We start from the raw sequence: 13,802 nt of genomic DNA, 5'->3' as shown, positions 1-13,802 counted from the left end.
AAGGCCTGTACAGTAGGGAAAGTATGATCCCTGTGGCAGAGAAGGGAGGATGGAGGGAAGCAAGGGACTGGTTTGCTTCTCCCATATTTACATAATGAAGTTAGACAAAAAGCATGATCCAAGAACCGTTCAAAAGAGTTGAAGGATTAGCGAGGTTCAAATAAAATTAATCCATCTAGAGACTTTCTCATTCTTATCCACACTTTTCCTTGTAATCTTGAGAAACCAGGTAAGGGGTTTGGATCCCATCCTTGCTGCATATCAGAAGTACTTTCCAGAAGATGGAATCTGACAAGATGGCTGGTCTACCCCACAGGACCATCAAGGAAACACTGTTTGCTGGCAGAACCAGTTCCTGGCATTAAAGCAGAACCAGATGAGGGCAACGCCTGTTATTTTCATGTGGTCATTGCTGGCCCCCAGGATTCCCCCTTTGAGGGAGGGACTTTTAAACTGGAACTATTTCTTCCAGAAGAATGCCCAATGGCAGCACCTAAAGTACGTTTCATGACCAAACTTTATCATCCTAATGTAGAAAAGTTGAGAAGAATATGTTTAGGTATTTTGAAAGATAAATGGTCCCCAGCACTGCAGATCTGCACAGTTCTGCTCTTGATCCAGGCTTTGTTAAGTGCTCCTAATCCAGAGGACCCATTAGCAAACGATGTAGCGGAGCAGTGGAAGACCAATGAAGCCCAAGCCATAGAAACAGCTAGAGCATGGACTAGGCTATGAGCCAGGAACAATATTTAAGTCGATCCAATCATCAAGTCTGTGTCACTTCTCCTGTTCTGCCAAGACTTCTTCCTTTTTTGTTTTCATTTAATGGATGCAGTCTTAGAAACATTACAGAATAAAAGCCCAGACATCTTCAGTCCTTTGATGATTAAATGCACATTAGAAAATCTATGACTTGTCCTGATTTACTGTTGTAAAGCTTGAGCAGAGGCTAGGAGTATCATCTGGATTGTTGTGAAATGTTTAAAAGCAGTGGCCCTCTGCTTTTATGCATTTCCCCCATCATGGTTTAAGTACAAAGCACTGTGAATGAAGGTAGTTGTCAGGGTTAGCTGCAGGGGTATGGGTATTCTTTATTTTATTTTTTGAGGGGAAAAGTAGTTTCAAAATTTCATGGGCTCCTTTTCCCCCCTTTTATGGTGATCTAATTGCATTGGTTAAAAAGCAGCTAACCAATTCTCTAGAATATGCTCTCTAGCCAAGTCTAACTTTATTTGGATGATATAGATGGACAAGCTGATTGTTTGAACCAAAATTGGAACATTAACAAACATCACAGCCCTCACTAATAACATTGTGACTTTGTTGTCAAGTGTAGATTCCCCCCTTCAAAAGAAGCTTGTGACCATTTTGTACGGCTTATCTGGAAGCTTCTGTAAATCTTATGTTTTAGTAAAATACTTTTTGTTATTCTACTTTGCCTTTGTACAGTTTATTTTACTGTGTTTATTTCATTTTCCCAATGTGACACTTGTATTTAAAAATTAAAACTGATGGAACATTCTGTTGTGGCCTTCACCATCTGACAAATAGAATGGCAAGAGATGGATTTGCCAATTTCTTTTCACAGATGCAAATTTGTGTTGAGATATTACTGAATGGAGTATTTATACACAGGCCCTGAGCATGCATAAAGCACCAGTATCTGACTTTTTCTTAACCCCCAAGAAATTTGAAATAAATACTTTGTGTTACCTGGTTAGGTGATCATAGGTGTCTTGCCACAATGTTTGAAAATCACTGTACAGGAGAGTTGCAGCAAAGAAAGCAGCTGTGACTGACATCTAGGACTTTCACATATTTTGTGCCACATTTTTTTTCTTCTTGCCTCAATTTTAGGTTATGACCTTTCTTAGTTTTTGTCTGAAAACTTCATGTATTACCATTGGTGCATGATTAGGAAATACCAATCCGATAATCATTTGGGGTTTGTAGAGATATTTGTCAAGTTTTCCTTACAGAACTAAGAGGAAATCTCAAGGAAGCAGCTTGTGTCTCATCAGAAAGATTTCTTCCTTCAAGAGCACCAGACTTTGAGTTAATGAGTCTTGCATCCATCCTGTCTAGTATGCTATGGCAGCTTTTAATTCAGTTTTAGTAAATTTTTCATTGTTAAGAGTTTCTTCCCTCACAAAACTGTTCTTTCCCACCTCTCTCCACAGCTAATTCCCAATTTTTGTTATTTTTAAGTCTTATGTAGTTAGTCATAAATATGTAAATGTTAACCTTTGGGTCGGAATTATTGATTCTTGCAGTTTAAGGTAATGGATATTGTAGCCCGTCTGGATTTTCTTCACATTCTCATAACTTCTGGAGTTTCTTCAGAACATGGTGTATTTTATTGTGCTCCTATGTAAGATGAAGAATTATCTATTAAAATTACATTTTCAACACGCACACAAAGTACTTTCTCCTAAATGGGAAAGAAATAGACTTTAAATAACATGTAGAGCACCTGCTATCTACACACATGCCTACCTTCCTCGGGAATAGGATCATATTCAATGCTTGCAACAAATCGGTAAAATGGATAGAGTTAGCCCTGTTTCTTAGATGAGAAAATTAATTTGAAAAATAAATGTGTATCAAAGCGGTGGTGATACAGCAAGTTAGTGGTTCAGCCAAGATTCAGGTCCTGGCTGCCAAGCTCGGGTCCTGAACAATTTCTTTGTTTTCTTGCCTAAAATTGTATCAGTCCCGTAGCTTAAGAAAATGGTATTTAGTTTCTAGGTGTATGTATTTTCCATTCTCAAACACTAAGGTTATTTCTAAAAGAAGCTTTCTGTCCTGCCTGTTATTAGCTTGTGGATCTGGGATTTTTAAAAAGCCAAGAGGAGCCCTTGAAGACACTTGAGCCCATAAAAATATCCTCACTCTTGAATGCATAAGACTTTTCCTTGATAGTTCAGAAATTTAAATTTCCCAAGAGCCACCATCAAATAGATGTGTGATAAATAAATCCACTTCTAGAAGTCCACAAGGCCAAGACAGGTGGTAAAAGAACTCAGTAGCAGAGCGTGTCTGAGATGCAGGATCCCTGGTGAAGATGACTGGAGAGCTTCCGAGACACATGTGTTTAGAGTAACAGTGGTAGATATTCATTAGCTTGTGGTATCTGAGCGCACAAGTGAATCACTCTGATGAAAGCCAATACAAGAGGGAAACATTTCTTATCTGTCCTTTCCAGTACTTCCCAGTAGAAAGAGCAAGACAATGGGGAAGACCCAGGCTGGGCTTCTCGGAGTAATTGTGGTGAGGTCTGAACTCTGAGTCTCAGGTGGGGTCTTGAAAAGCTAGAAGAGGAGAAGGGTTTGCTCAAGGTCATTCACTAAATGACCCTTTAGGGTCACTAAATTTTTTCCTTTAGGACCTTAGACACAGAAATGTCAGTTAATTATACCTCTGGATTTAGCATATATAGTAATCATTTTATATGTTCTTTTTTTCTTTTTTAATCCCCCTCAGCCATCATTTCTATTACCCTCTTCTCCACAGGCTTCCACTGTGCTGTGCTGGAAGTGCATCTTGAATAATTTGATGGATGTAGGCAAGTTGTCATTTCCATGAATGATCCTCTTTTTTTATATACAAACTCTCTAAAGGAGCTGTCCCACTGACTGCTGCAAATGCTCTTCAGCAAGTTTTAGTCATTTTAATTGGTCAGAATGCATGGAAAGGGAAGCAGAGAAAGGATACCACTCAGGAATGGGGAAGAGTAAGGGAAAGGAGGAATGAGAGATTTCCCTCTATTTCCGGTTTTGCCTGGTCTCAGTTCTTCCCTGATGGAAGGCTCATCCCGAGACCTCTGGGGATAACCTTGACTGCAGACGCAGCCAGTGGGAAACCAGAGATGGCTGCCATGAAAATTTTGCCCAGAATCAATGCATGTAATTCAAGCATGACAAATTATCATAACATATTGACTTTATTTCTCATGTTTTACACAATATTTTTACCATGAGAGCTACTTATTATTTTACTTTTTCCTTACATAAAATTCAACTATATTCAGGTCATAATTTAACAGGAAACTGTCAGTATGATCAGGTCCCAGTTAGGGTTCTCCCTGGAAGCAGACTATCATGGTAATTATGAAACAGAAATGTAAACAACATGTGAACATTTGATTTTCTATTGCCATAAAGACATCCAAGCCATGTAAGGGCAGAGGAAGGTTTCTGAGGTTTGACCTGGGCCAGTGATTCTGCAGTTAGGCAGAAGGCCCTGGAGAGCTTGCTACAGCTGGGTCCAGCCCCAGAGCTGCTGACTCGGGAGCCCTGAAGTTGGCACCCAACAACCTGCATTTCTAACAAAGTCCCCATGATTCCCATGGGGCTGGTGCAGGGAGTCACTTTGACAACAACTGCTCTGTGCATGTCGGAATGCAGCTGTTTTAAAAGATCAGAAAGTGGAGTGGGATGCTCATTTCACTCCTGTTGTGTAGACAGTGCATATACAGTGTGTGAGTGTTCTTAGTACCTTCACAAATGTCTCCTTTTTGAATCCTCATGATCCTCTAGATAAACACTTGGAGCACAACTTTTGCCCACTGCCCAAGAAAACTGTTATCAATATTCAAATACCTTGTGTGCTCTTTTTTTTCAATCCAGTCTGTCAGTTTTTGAGAAAAGAGTGCTAAAATCTCTCACTACGAATGCACTTTCAATTTTTTCTTATATTTTTATATGTGAAAGCTATGGTGAAAATTGTAAATTGCTTTATGATTCTTCTATCTTTTTGATAGATTTTTTTATTCATATAATGGATTTTTTTCTTCCTTTGTGCTTTTACCCTTGAGTTATATTTTGTCATTTTAGCATTATTACTCCTGCCTCATTTTTGTTAACATTTTTCTAATATATAATTTTCTTTTCCTTTATTTTCAACCTTTCTGCATCATTTGGTTTTATATTTGCCTCTTGTACACAGCTTGTAACTAGATTTTTAATTCAATCTGAGAGTTGTATTATTCACATAGATTGTGATTTCTGATGTTTTTCCTTTCTGCTGTTCTATTTTGGTTTTTGATTCATTGTTCATCCTTTTTCTTTCTGTCCAGTTTTGGTAAAATATTCTTTATTCTCTTTTTACTCTAATTACTTGGAAATTACATCTACTTTTTCTATTCTTTAAGTAATTACTTTTACATTTTTAACATGCTTCTTTAAAGATATATGAAAAATAATTGATATGTTTATTCAACAAGTTTTCAGTGCCTACCTATCCAGTGTCCTAGGTTGTCCTAGAACAGAGATTCCACAGAGCAGGAAACATGATAACCTCAGGGAATTCCCAACCTTAGAAGTTGAGAAAAGGCAGTAAGGGCAGTAATAAGTGTCTGCAGGTGTTTGCAGAACAACAAAGAGCCAGTGAGTGAGAGGGAGGGTATTGGAAGGTGAATTCTGGGAGGAAGTGAGAGCTATGTACATCACTAGGAGTCACTTAGGTCAGAGTGAGGTCCTTGGTTTTTGCATTGAGTGAGCTGGGAACCATTGGAGGGTTTTGATGAGAAGAGAGAGACCATCTGGGTTTAAGTAGGATCTCCGGGGTTGTGGGGTTGAGAATCTAACAGAAAGAAGCAAAAAGCAAAAGCAGGATGCTGAGGCACAAATCCAGGTGAAATAGAATGATGGCTTGGATTCAAGTAGAGGCAGTAGGTGATGAAGAGTGGACAAATTATGGATATGTTTGGAAGGTAGACTCAAAATAAAGTTTGCTGCAAAACTAGATTATGAAAAAAGCAGAAGAGTTAAGAGAAGAGTTAAGAATAACACTAGGATGTTTAAACTGAATAGTCAGAAGCCTTGTGTTGCTACAAAGAGAAGGAAGAGCTGGTTATCACAGGTTAGGAAACGGGGAAGAAAACAGGTTCAGGCTCAGAACAAGACTGAGTTTGAGATATCTTTTATATCCCCAAGTGAGATGACAAGTGTGAAGCTATAGATAAGGGCCTGTGATTTACAGGAGCTGGTAGGGTTAGAGATAAACATTCAGGACTCGTAAGCATGGAGATAGTATTCTAGGACAAAAATTGGATGAACAGACCACAGCAGGCAGTGTGGACAGCAAAGAGATGGGTACCAAGGAATGAGCCCTGGGAAAGAGAACACAGAGAGGTCAGGAAGAGGAGAGAAACTAGGAACACAATGAAGGAGAAAACAGCCAGGAGAATAGCAGGAAAATCAGGTGGAGGTATGTCCTGAAAGCCAGAGGAAAACAGGGTTTGTGTAAGCGAATGTCAAATTCTGTTGAAAGATCATATGGCATAAGGCCAGAGACTGACCATTGGGTTTTGTAATATCACCAAGATCTTTCACGAGAATAGTTTTAGAAGAAGGAAAAAAAATAAAATCCTGTTTGGAATTGTTTTCTAGAGAATGAGCAGAGAGAAATTAGAGGCAATTAGAGACAATACATTGAGAGAGAGAGGGGGATGAAGAAAGGAAAAAAAAAAGATTAAACTGCATATGTACATGTCAGGCAGGAGTTAGGGCATGGAAAACAGGCTGACCAAGTGGGTGTGGCCTGTCAATCCCAAACCCTGCACCTGCAACCGACCAATCGGAGACTTCTAGCTTCAATTCTTCTCCTGAGAACTAGGCCAATAGGGTGGCCTAGACCTAACATCAGCCTGAGGGGTGGGAGATACAAAAGACAGCTGCCAATGAGCTCTTGGCCATTGGTGTTCTCTTTCACAGTGCTCCAGTGTCACCCTAAAGATTATGCTTTTTCCCCCACTACATTTAATTGGCCTGCACTCACTCTGCCAATCCTGTTTCTTTTCCTACTTCTAATAAATGTAAAACTAGCTACCTTTTGCACTTGTCTTGACCAATTCTTTACTCAGGACAGAAAGAATCTAGAAAATACTTCTAGGAGTCCCCAGCATTCCAGAACCCAATAACCCAGGTACCAACTCCCCAAGATGAATGTATCCATTATGTGTCACAAACATATTAATAGGTACACGCCCACACATAACACACAAGAAAGAATTTTGCTGCAAAGAGGAGCAGCGGGGTGAGGCCACTGTAGCTCAATCAGGCCAGGTTAAATATTTTTTTAAGATGGGAAAAATAATGGCATGTTTATATGTTGATGGAGAAGACCCATTTGAGAGGAAGTAACCAACTTTAGCAGAAGAGAAAGGAAAGACTTGGTGGAAAGAAGGTAAACTATGTGGGCACATCCCTCTTCCTCTGGAAATGGATTTGTTGGAGATACCAGATCAGCCATCTTGCAGAGTTTCTCATTTCATATCCACAGTATAGTTCAGAAATTTTACAGTATCCTTAGTGATTTACAAACACCAATTTTAATAACAAATATTAATGCTGTTACGCTGAAGAAACAATGCTCAAGAAAATATTACGTAAAACACAATAGATGAAGCCCAGAAATGTGCTGGAGTGGGGCCAACAGAAAGAGGCGAAACAAGAACCAGGAGCTACAGCACAGTTGTGGAGCCCTGGGTCTGAATGGCTCCAGTGGAGAATCAGTAGAGAGTGTGGATTTCTGTTAGAAGTGAGGTTCTGAACACCTGCACTCATTTATCGCACTGAGTTGGAATGAGACCAAAATATCATTTTCTGAAATAAACAGAATGCAGAGTTTCATTGAAAGCTATTACCATGACCAGAGATTATTTCCACAGAGAGAAACCAGAGATAACTGTGCTGTTTTGGGTTTCTGCAGCTCTTGGCATTTCAAGAGTTATCAGATGTGATAGCATAAATCCTAACTGCTGACCCCCTGATAAAACAGCTGAGGCTCTAAAGGTCAAGGTCTACAGGTCAGTTACCACCCAAACAATGAGTGGGATCCAGTCTGGGTAATGTTCTCTCTAGGTTCCCTAGAAAATGCGCAGACATCAGCTGTGAAGCCCTTTGGCCGGAAGTGGCAACGCTCCTGTCCTCAGGCCTTCTGTTTCCTTAATGAAGAAAGGATGTGTGCTCCAGATGACTGTGCAAAGCTGGACACAAGCTGTGGCTACTGATCTAAGCAAAACTGACTGGCCCATGGGAGGGTCAGATGCAGCCTCTTCAGGGGCCCTCACTAACTCAGCTAACCAGCCCAGGGAGCCTCTTCATTCTAATTAAAATTACAAACAGGGTGCTTTTCTTGCTGCTTGTCCATTCCACACAGGATAGAGAAACCATTTTACCGCGCATCATTTTGTCCCTGGTGAGAGTGTGTCTGGCTTCGGTGGAAGCACTGCTTCAGGGTTTATTAGAAAAGTAATGAAACCAAAGGGAGTCAAGCATGTCAAAAACAGAGGGAGAGAGAATTTAACAGCAGCATTTCTGTGCAGAAGCTGAGTTCTTTTTTCAGTGCTCCAGGTCTCTTGTCTTCTTCTCTAAGCTTATATTAACTGCTAATATGGAATCAGTAGTTATTTTTACACCCTCATATTAAGAAGCAGAATATTCATAAATATTTACCAGATTGTGGCATGTCCTATATAATTTCTTCTCTCTCCATAAATTACGAACATTTTTGATACATCGCTGGGGTGGGGGTGTAAGAAGTCAACAAACATCCCTCCTTGTGGTCCATTTCTGAATCTCACTAGCTCAGAATGAAACAGGCCAGTATTTCTAAATCAATCTTAAATTATCTCACCTCCCCCCAAAAGACACCAATGCTCACTGGATAATTGCAGGGACTAAATCAGCTTGGGCATACTACAGGAATGAACATAAGCCTGGATCCTGTGTGAGCTATGAAATAGAGGACAATATCCTGATTCAGAGTTGCAGCCAGAGTGGCCCATGGTTAAGCCACATGGAGAATTTTGATGGCAGCTGTGTCAGCCTCATAGGATGTGGAGCTGATTCTGTCAGATCTTTTCAGCAATCGTATTTTCTACAGTGAAGCAAATGATATGTGGAATCACAGCAACTCAGAAATGTCCACTTGGACCTTAGATACTTTTATTTGAAAAACAGAGTGTCAAATCAACTTCTGGATTCCTATGAAGATTTTAGTGAAATATAAAACAGAAGACTGTTGATATCGTGCTCAGATACTAACTAGGCTTTGCTCATCTGTCTGCATATTCCAGAGAGAGTGCAAATGTAAATTTGGGCAAGTTTCATTTAGTCTATAAACTTTTTACCCAAAAAGAAGAAAAAGGAAAGGTCTTAGTGCCAAGTGTCCTATACACATGTACATAACATAGCTAAAAAGAGGTTTGATTTGCTTTGCTGTGGTGTGGAAGCATTCATAATAAAAGTTTTTGGCACTTCTCAGTTGACTCAAAATGTACACAAGAAACAGTAAGACCTTTGGCTGAAGTTACAAGAGATCATCTTTTAAAACATGGCCTACAAGCTGCTGTCATCAGTACCAGCCATTTTTTAAAAGGTGCTAAAATGGCATCTTGCCATAAAGTCTTATTTCCAAAGAATAGAACAGGAAGAGGGCCCTGGTCTAATATGGAAATACATCAAGGATAAGAATAAGAACAGGATTATAATAAGCAGACATTTGTGTAGCATTTCTCAAAAACTGTGGGACAGCCTTGGAAGAAGCCATAGGAACCTAGAAAGGGACAAAGTTACTGATGGCTCCATTGTACACTGTTGAGTGCAAATTGGAACTAAAAGTCATTCAGAAGAATGCAGACTTTTCTTTTTCAAATAACACTGCTTCAGAGCTCAAACAAAAAATTACCGGAAGAGTAGCCAGTTTAAACAATTGAGACTCACACCCTCTTTACGGAGACTATAGTTTGAAATTTAACAAGTCCAAACCATCTCTGAACTTTAGAAGCACTTTCCCTGAGAAAGGGCAGATTGGCCCTGTAAACAGAAAGGGAATGGACATTGGGAAAGAGATGAAAATTAATTCCAAGTCTCAACACCTACCATTCCTCATAGAACAACTCCTAAGGATTTCATGCTCAAATGCTTCAGCTGAGAAGATTCTTAACTCAATGTGGGCACACTGGGTTGACACAATGAATTAGTGTCCTGTAGGCCTGATAAGAGGAGAGCTGCTAGTGAGTAAAGTTGATGTGTGGCTGTTTTCCTTTTTGCCACAACATCAAAGCCAGGAAGGAGGTCCTGACGGCTGAGGGCAGACCAGAAAAGGAAACAGAGAAAGGGAAAACGTCCTCCTGTACCATGGAACAGAAAGCGACCTCTTATTATTCTTTCATTTAATATTAGGGATATCTATTGGATTAATCCTTTTGTGTTTTCATTCTCTTTTTTTAGTCTCACATTTATATATCTTGAGAATATACAATAATACATAGACCTAAAAAGTTTTACGATCCAATAAAGAGTTTTAAGACAGTTAAAGTGCTATATTAGAGGAAAATATTTTTGAAATGTTATATTTTTTCTCATACATATCTTTTGTTTAATTAGTCCAACTATTAAGCACTAATTGCCACATCAAATTAGTCCTATTATTGTTTTGTTAACTTGTAGCATCGATATAAAGAAAAATAATGTAGAATGAAATAAAATTTCAAATAAATACCAATTTTTCATATTTTTGTGTTAAAGCAATCATACATATGTGTATATTTATCTATTAGGCCATTATGTGACATTCTGTCAGTCATGTTTGGTATCTGGAACTTCAGGGAGGGACCCAGGAAGACTTGGTGATAAGCCCAACCCAACTAGGCTAAGGTGTGGTGTCTACATCAAGGGAAAGTTTACACATGAGGAGGACAGAACAGCGGTGGGAGGTGACCCTGATTAATGCTTCCCCTCCTCCTCTGCACCTCCCGCTCTGCACCGCCATGCCTGGCAACCTGAGGTATGAATGCGTAAGTGAATGACTAAACACTTCCTACAACTATTAAAAATGGGTTTCAGGGGGAAGGGGAGAAATAGAATACGAGTTATGGATAAACAGAAGAGTACTGAAGGAATTAAGAGGGAGGAAAAGTAAACATTCAAAGAATTTTTATGTTGAAGGCAAAGAAATAAGAAGGATAAAGATGCAGAAATTGCAATGTGCCAACCTTTTCTGAGTCTCTATTAAAATAAGTCTTCACACAAACCAAACTAGACCATTCCAGTTTACCACTCATTAATTCTTTTAAAAATGCAGCCAATGTCAGGCAGGAAAAGGCACAGAGGCCTCTTAAATGCATATTACTAAGTGAGAGAAGCCAACCTGAAAAGGCTTCGTCATACTCTAGGACTCCAACTGTGTGACACTCTGGAAAAGGCAAAACTAGGAAGACAGTAAAATAGATCAGTGGCTGGGGCGGGGGGTGAAATGATGTAAATACAGGAGTCTCAGGACACTAACACAGTTCCACGTGATACAGCACTGGTGGACACTACTCACGTGTCAAACCAAAGAGCACACATCCCCAAGAGTGAGCCCTACTGTGAACTGTGGACATCAGTGACAACAGCCCCTCCGTGCAGCTCACCTACTGTAAGCAAGGGTCCACCCCAGGCTGGGGTGACACGGGGAGCCCTTGGGGCAGATGGTGGCAGAGAGTACTGTACAGGGGAAATCTCAGTACCTCCCTTTCAATTTTTCTGTGAACGTAAAACTACCTTAAAAAGTAAAGCCTAGCCAGGCATAGTGACACATGTCTGTCATCCCAGAACTCTGGGAGGCTGAAACAGGAAGATCATATGTTTAAGCCCAGCCTGGGCTACTTAGTGATTTAGCAAGATCCTGACTCCAAATAAATAGAATTAAACAAAAGCTGTGGATGCTGTTCAATGTGGAAACCCTGGATTCAATCTTCAGTACAAAAAAAGAAATACTTTCTTTTAAAAAGTACATTCAATTCTCAAAAATGTAAAATAGATTTTATAACATTTATACAAACACACAAAATATACATATAACATTTGCACACATGTACATTTTCATATTCATACACAAAACACTTATGCAAAATATATACATGAAAAGATACATATGTAAAGATATATATATAATATACATATATAATATGAATCAAATTCAATGCTTAGGTTCAATGTTGACCTTACAGGGAAATTTGATTCTGTTCTCATCCAACTCGATTTGTAACCAGAATCATAGAAAGAATCAAGCTCATGAACCGAGGTACCACTGCATATAAAAATGTATACAAAGTCTCCTTCCAAAGAGATCACCATCAGATAGGGTTGATGCTGTTCCTTTGTTTTTGTTTTCCTTTGCTTACTCTTCACCCTGTGAAAACAGCTTTGCAACTCCAAGTCCAATGTTCTCACAGAATCCACACTTTGACTGAAATACAATGTTTTACCTCAAATGTGCCCATTTTTAAAAATATTGCCAATCACTTTACCTATTTCATATGAGTCTCTAAATCCATATTTTATGCCATACTGCAATTAAATCTTCAACAAATACAGTTCAGCAGCATCCAGGGGCAGGAAAGGACACACTGACTCGCAGCGGAGGAAAATTCACAGGCAAACCGCAGATGTAGCAATGAGAATTACCGCGCCAGCAGGAACTGCAGATAAAAGCGGATTACACGGGATGAAATGCAGTAATTGACTAGAAGTCACCGAAAAATACCAGATGGATGTCACTGCTCTCTATAACTCTATGTGCCTGTAGACTTTATTGAGCATCGCTTAAGGTTCACTTTTAGTATTTTCTTGAGTGTAATTGAAGTTTATTGATATGCTATTATTGCCCAGTTTAGATGTGTCTATAAAAAATACAGTTCAACATACTTGTGTCTCCACAGAAATCTTACACTGCACTGCTTAAAATAAAAGCTCATAGCAATAATTGCCATAATATTTATTCCTCTTCCTCCATTAGTCCTTTACATAGGATATGGACAGTAACTGCTCCCAGTAGCACTGAAATTGCAGGGGTATTTTCTGGAGTGATTGGTGCATAAAAGATCAGGCATGCAATTTTGGATACTACCAAGGGAGACTCACAAAGGATTTTTATGTTGAAGGTAAAAGAAAACAAATTTATATGCTGAAATGAGTTCCCATAGGTGGTGAAGTTGTATATTAGTTTTTGTGGATTTATTTCCCATTTAGTTTTCAACATAGGCATGAGATAAAAATAACTGTCCATCCAAGCTAAAATATTCATTCTGTAAACATAGACGTCTCAGATCTCAGCAAAAGGCCTCCCAGCATAAGCAAAGGCCATTTCTCTCAGCAACAAACATTTGAAATTAAGCTGGAAATAATGGGTGTGAAAATGATTGCTTCTCAGAGCAGCAAAGAGAAACCTTTCCTGGGATTTCCAGGTAGGGCTCAAATCTTATCACTGACAAGTTAGTCTTAACTGGTAAGAAGCTGCTGTAAAGCCCAAGTCAAAGGGCCATGCAATGGGATTATACTTTCACAAGCTGAAATCAAATTATGTTATGAAAGAAAACAATTTAATTCTGAATTTTGGTGAGCTGCATTCAGCAAAGGCCAGCCAAGAAAGAAAGTCTTATGGCCTGAGCATTGGAACCTAAAACTTCTCAAGTAGAACAAAGTCAGGGAAGGCAGCTCCCAGTAGAAGGATCTCATACCCATAAGCCATCTCCAAGGACATAACCCACAGGCCCCACCCAAACACACTTGTACTTCTTGGGCTGCTCAACTACCATGTTGAGAGCAATGTGCTAACAAGGCTTAAGCAAGGGCCACTTTCGCCACCTTACTTCTGACTCTGGAGAAGTATTTCCCAAAGAGGCTTCCTTCAACCAGGACTGCCTGTATGGAATATAGTTCACATTCCTGGGCCCCATGTCAGACTGCTGACTTGGACTCTCTAGGAATAATAAATATGCAAATCTACATGTTTAATAAGCAAGCAGGGAA

At 39.5% G+C, this 13,802-nt stretch overlaps 1 pseudogene; it reads left to right on the top strand.

The window, feature by feature from the left end:
• The first annotated feature begins 296 nt into the window (after window positions 1-296).
• LOC101704039 (ubiquitin-conjugating enzyme E2 N pseudogene) lies at window positions 297-753 on the top strand (annotated as a pseudogene).
• Window positions 754-13,802: the final 13,049 nt, after the last annotated feature.

Source organism: Heterocephalus glaber, unplaced genomic scaffold (assembly GCF_053883595.1).
Source record: "Heterocephalus glaber isolate CG9 unplaced genomic scaffold, H.glaber_assembly_v1.0 deba00001579, whole genome shotgun sequence".
In the NCBI taxonomy this organism is placed as follows: Eukaryota; Metazoa; Chordata; class Mammalia; order Rodentia; family Bathyergidae; genus Heterocephalus; species Heterocephalus glaber.
The sequence above is the reverse complement of the archived record's forward strand: the minus strand, read 5'-3'. Positions and strand labels throughout refer to the sequence as shown.